The sequence below is a fragment of the Ascaphus truei genome, chromosome 5 (assembly GCF_040206685.1).
Source record: "Ascaphus truei isolate aAscTru1 chromosome 5, aAscTru1.hap1, whole genome shotgun sequence".
NCBI lineage: Eukaryota > Metazoa > Chordata > Amphibia > Anura > Ascaphidae > Ascaphus > Ascaphus truei.
The window spans coordinates 27,509,007-27,515,233 of NC_134487.1; the positions used below are offsets into that span (position 1 = coordinate 27,509,007).

The following is a 6,227-nucleotide window of genomic DNA, read 5'->3' on the forward strand; positions in this document are numbered from 1 at the left end:
TCTGAAGTCTCAGAAAAAGCTGTCTTCATACTATTGTCACATAAAGAGAGCATCAGACTTCATTTGACATGCTGTTGCAGGAGGAATAACTCAATTTTAGACATGCATTATACTCTCATTAAAATATTATAATAAACTCTCACTCACATTTGCCTGCTTAGAAAGACATAATAACTGACAACTCTCAGAATGATAAATGAGTTCATAAGGCACCAAAAAAGCAACCGAATCACTTAATAAATTAGCCCTTCATTGTATAAAAACATGCTGCTTTTTGCACCCAAGCACAATTAACCTTTAAAAAGAAGTTGAAGGTAATGAATATGTCCAATTGTAGTCACATGTCCTCCCTTTAGGGGCTGTCATCCCACAATATCCTGATGTTCTGTTACTTCTTTGTCTCTACTGGGATACATAAAAACACCTCTGGGGATTTGGTGACACCAATGCTCTTCTATTTGGACATAATGCCTGCAATTTTTTTGTTCAGCAGAGAACACAAGAGGTAACTCTCAATGTATTACTTCCTGGTAAAACATGTGATAAATAAAATAAACATTGGTACACATAGTATGGCAATTTGCTAATAAATCTAATTCTAATCCACTGTCTACTCATTGGGAATAAAAACGGCAAGGCTCATACAGTATGTTCCTGGTTTTGAAACCCTCATCCAGATCAAGACTGTCACTAGTTTCCTCACCCAAAACCTTTTCAATAAACACTGCATTACTACTACTCCAAATGCTGCATTATTGCTAACACTGTATGGTTAGTAGTGTGATTCCTCTTATCATAATGTTGAATACACATAGTGACAATGACTACTAAATTACTATTATTATAATTATTAATGTTGTATGGTATGAGTGGAGGTAGAGACAGCTTCTTGAACAATAGCCTGACTGTGAAGTAATTTTGCCATGTTACTTGTAAATTATATTTCATGTCATGTATACATTATTTGCTTTTAAAATATGTCCCCTATTGTTCACATACAGCAAGCAAGCAGCATATCTTGAGAGTTTAAGGATCACAACATATGTTAACTAGACTGTTATTGATTTATGTTATAATACTATTGCCAACATTTTTTCTTGATCTAATAGGAGTTTGGACATACAGTGCATGTGATTATTCTGATGTGAAATATTTTATATAAAGGTTAATAATATGGCTGTGCTATGAAGGGTTTTATTGGCTCCTTATGTAGACTATATGTTAATAGTGAACTTGAATGGTTTTATCTAAACAACCACTACAGCCTTCTTTACTATATATAGGAAATAAGCAGGAAATCTTTGAGATTATATGGTAATGATCATATATATGATCATATATTTCCCCCTTCAGATAAGGGGAATCAGAGTCCCATTTGGGTGCATGCAATGAAAGAGGGCACAGGAGAAGATTCACAAATCCCTTAAGCACATGTCATCTATAAAGTACTGCAATTACTGTAGATTGGAAAGAAACTGCTTACCTTGTGGAGGTAACACTGTGTACACATGCCTCAGACTGCATCATCCAGCCCTTCCAGGAGCTGATCAAATAAATATCAGATGCACATTCAAGCTCAGGTTGCCTAGAAATAAATAGCAGAACTTCTAATTGCCTCCTGGGAAGACTTTCCCTGTACTTGTTTCATTGCATCTGATCCAGCCGGTCATTTTCAGCAGTTGGACACTTCTGATGCTTCTTCTCTCTTCTTTAAAACACCAAATGCCATTGAGTTGAATATTGAATAGAGCAGAAAGTAAACATTTGGGTTTCATGTCATTTTCTAAGACCCGTTCACATCCTTTGTTCCCTTTTCTTGCCCATTTCATTTAGAGTTCTTTTTCTTTTCTTTTGGGGCTGATCCAGTTCCTTTTAATTACAAATATACTGCACAACTAAAAACATTGAATTGTGGCATTGATGTTTTGTTTTGCATTGAAATAGTGCAGCCTTTTCTAACTTTGCTGATTGCTTCTGGCATCCCTGGCCAGGCTGCTGGACAATTAGTCCTTGGAGTGGCCTCCTGTTCCCATGCTGTGACTTAATGAGAGGACACACTTTCTGCGCTCACAGCAGCTTACTTTAAATGGTGCAGAACAGGGCTGATGATTATTTCACTAACAGCTCCACCACCAACAATGCTCTCCCCAGCAGCATATCTGCTGCTCTACACAGTAACAAGCCAGATCCAGGCTAGCATCACCTTCCACAGCCAACATTGGGCACGCCCACTCTGACGTCATCTGTCATTCAGAGGGCTCCCGGTATGAAGACATGTAAGGCTACCTAGTAAGCACAAAGAACAGGTCCGACTTATTTAATCATTGAAATAATCACACGACTATATTATTTTTTTGACACACACTAATGCAAAGAGAGTAGCACACACATTATAATACATTCAGAATGAGTTTTTTTTTTCTCCAATTACCATGACATTCAGATTTGAGCACAATTTAGATGATTTAGGCACCTGCAAGCATCACAATTTTAGGTAAGCCGGTCTGTTTGTTAAAGTTCAACAGCTTTTTACAAATCGAGTCTATGTTATTATTTTTTTGTAAATAATAATTGTTACATTCTGATTGTTTTATAAAACATATTATTTATTTTTTTTGTTTAGATTATCACAGTATTGCTATCAAATTTACCACTTGGTCTATGAAAAAAGGTACAGGAACTGTGTTCTACCGCGTTCCCCCTACAAAAAGATATATATACAGTATATATATATATACATACATACATACATACATACATACATACATATATATATATATATATATATATATATATATATATATATATATATATATATATTCATTTATGTGAGGAATGACAAATGAATTTCAAAAGCAGTATGTAATAAGTCAAACAGTTGATATTAGATGTGTTAAGAGGATTTTTTTTTTCCTTTTCAGACACTGGAGCCTGCTAGTTGCAAAACTAGGGCAAAATCAGCTACACATTGATGAAAGAGACTGTACCTCATTAAGAAACATGGGATTTTCACCCTGATCTCAGACGTGCTATTAGAAGTGCCTGGGATTCCTCACAATGCATCTGATCTCCGGCATGTTATTAGAGAAGGTTGGGATTCTTTGCAATGCCGTCACGCAGGGAGAACAATTGTGAAAATCTGTTCTAAAATCGCGCGCCTGGACGCGGCGTTCGCGCGCACTGTGTGCGCCTTCATTACTCTCCATATGTTTGTTCCGGCGGCTCGCAGCATCGCATGCTCACACACCGCCATTATAAGCACAGCCTTAGAGAGGGTTGAGGCTCCTTACAATACATCTGTTCTCAGAAGCGCTGTTATAGAAGGTTGCAGTTCTTTACAATGCATCTGTATGTATGTATATCTTATACTATATTTGTGAAAGCACTGTATGCCTGTCTGCATGGCTTCTGTCCCTAGGGAAAATCTCATTGGTCCCTTGGCCCGCCCGCCCCCGAACACCTCTCATTGGCCTGAGGCGGAGTGACGGGCCAAAGGACACACACAGACACACACAGACACACACAGACACACACGGTAGGGGTGGGGAGGTGTTGTGGGGCACAGTGTTAGCAGCACATCTCCAGGTCTCTTACCCGCCGGTCCCGGAGGCTCCGCCTCTTCCTCCCTGAACATCAGCCTGAAATCCAAGTCATCATGACCCGTGCGCACCTCCTCCTCTCCCCGTGTCTCCCCCCGGTGCTCCGCTCACCCCCTCCCCCGGTGCTCCGCTCACCTCCCCCCGGTGCTCCGCTCAGCTCCCCCCTGGTGCTCGGCTCACCCCCCCCGGTGCTCTGCTCAGCTCCCCCCCGGTGCTCCGCTCACCTCCCCCCCGGTGCTCCGCTCAGCTCCCCCTCGGTGCTCCGCTCAGCTCCCCCCCCGGTGCTCCGCTCAGCTCCCCCCCGGTGCTCCGCTCAGCTCCCCCCTGGTGCTCCGCTCACCCTCCCCCCCGGTGCTCCGCTCAGCTCCCCCCCGGTGCTCCGCTCAGCTCCCCCCCGGTGCTCCGCTCAGCTCCCCCCCTGTGCTCCGCTCACCTCCCCCCCGGTGCTCCGTTCAGCTTCCCCCCGGTGCTCCGCTCAGCTCCCCCCCCGGTGCTCCACTCAGCCCCCCCCGGTGCTCCGCTCAGCTCCCCCCCGGTGCTCCGCTCAGCTCCCCCCCCGGTGCTCCGCTCAGCTCCCCCCCCGGTGCTCCGCTCAGCTCCCCCCCGGTGCTCCGCTCACCTCCCCCCGGTGCTCCGCTCACCTCCCCCCCGGTACTCCGCTCACCTCCCCCCCGGTACTCCGCTCACCTCCCCCCCGGTGCTCCAACAGGCAGTGGGCAGGCAGCCTGCACCTGCCACGCGGCACCTAAGATGGCGGTGCCCGGAAGGACCCCCTTCCTCCCTCGCGGACTAACTAAGATGGCGGAGGACGGAAGGAGAGGTGACGTGTGTGTGTGTGTCACTGTGTGTGTGTGTCACTGTGTGTGTGTGTCACTGTGTGTGGGGGGGGGGACACTGTGTGTGTGGGGGGGACACTGTGTGTGTGACACTCTGTGTGTGTGTGTGTGGGACATTGTGTGTGTTTGTGTGTGACACTGTGTGTGTGGGACACTGTGTGTGTGTGTGTTACACTGTGTGTGTGTGTGTTACACTGTGTGTGTGTGTGTGTGTGTGTGACACTGTGTGTGAGTGTGTGTGCCCCCCCTCCTGTCCACTGTCCCCCCCCTCCCGTCCACTGTCCCCCCCTCCCGTCCACTGTCCCCCCTCCTGTGTGTGTGTGGGACACTGTGTGTGTGTGTTACACAGTGTGTGTGTGTGTTACACTGTGTGTGTGTGACACTGTGTGTGAGTGTGTGTGCCCCCCCCCTCCTGTCCACTGCCCCCCCCTCCTGCCCACTGTCCCCCCCCCCTCCTGTCCACTGTCCCCCCCCCTCCCGTCCCCTGTCCCCCGCCCCTCCCATCCACTGTCTCCCCCCCCCTCCTGTCCAGGTTGACTCATAAACAGATGATATACAACAAAGTGAAATAAGGTGCAAAAGGTACTTGGCACAAGTCCAGCAGCAAAATAAGTCCACAGCTGAGGAAAATACTCGTGGGTTCAGTGATGATAAGTCGCAGCCGCAACCGCAAAACTGCGCAAGCTCCCTGTGTAGTGGAAGCATAGGGCGGAAACACGTGATGGGGCAGGAGGAAATGATGTCACCACCGCCAGTGGTGTTATTATTTACACCTTATTTAACTGGTTTTAGCACAGTTTATTCATATAGGTCTGTTGCAGGCTTTTCTGTGTGTTGTATATATATATATATATATATTTATATAGCACCACTAATGTACATACCGCTTCACAGCAGTAAAACACGTGAGATAATAATATAAATAACAAATAATACAAATAACACATTGGGAATAAGCGCTTCAGACATAAAAGTAACATTAGAAGAAGGAGTCCCTGCTCCGGGGAGCTTACAATCTAATTGGTAAGTTGAAAGAATGTGCAGAGACACTATTGTAGGAAGGTGTGCTGGTACAGTAAGAGTGTCTGCAAGGGACCAAGGTCGATGTATCAAGTGTATAGTATCAGCCACGGAGCTACCCATATGCTTCGTTAAGGAGGTGGGGTTAAAGATAGGTCTTAAAGGTGGATAGAGAGGGTGCTAGTCGTATATTGAGGGGAAGGGCATTCCAGAGGTGTGGGGCAGTGAGTGAGAAATGTTTAAGGCCGGAGAGGGCTTTAGGTACAAAAGAGGTAAAGAGAACGAAATAGTGTATAGCGAGAAATTAGGGCTGAGATGTAAGTAGGGGCAGCAAAGTGTACAGCCTTAAAAGTGAGGAGGAGAATTGTGTGTGTGATGCGGGATTTCATAGGAAGCCAGGAGAGGGATTTCAGCAGGGGAGACACTGAGAAAGATTTAGTAGAAAGTAAAGTGATTATGGCAGCAGCGTTTAGGATAGATTGTAGGGGAGACAGGTGAGAGGCAGGAAGGTCGGACAGCAGGAGGTTAGAGTCGTCAAGACGGGAGAGAATGAGGGCCTGTGTCAGAGTTTTAGAAGTAGAGCAACAGAATAAAGGGCATATCTGCATTATTGCGGAGGAAAAAACGGCAGGTTTTAGCTACATTTTGAATGTGAGAGGAGAATGTGAGGGAGGAATCAAATTTGACCTCTAGGCATCGTGCTTGTGATATTGGGATATGATAGTGCTTCCAACAGGAATGTAGAAGGAGGTAGCAGGGCCAGGCTTGGGAG

General features: G+C 45.8%; 1 protein-coding gene across 1 annotated transcript in view; it reads right to left on the reverse strand.

The window, feature by feature from the left end:
* Positions 1-2,195, reverse strand: part of GRM3 (glutamate metabotropic receptor 3) — a 379,631-nt gene extending 377,436 nt beyond the window's left edge. The window contains exon 1 of the mRNA XM_075599552.1: positions 1,484-2,195. The gene's annotated coding sequence lies outside the window, so the exon portion shown is untranslated. The remainder of the gene's footprint in view (positions 1-1,483) is intronic.
* Between the last annotated feature and the right edge of the window lie 4,032 nt (positions 2,196-6,227).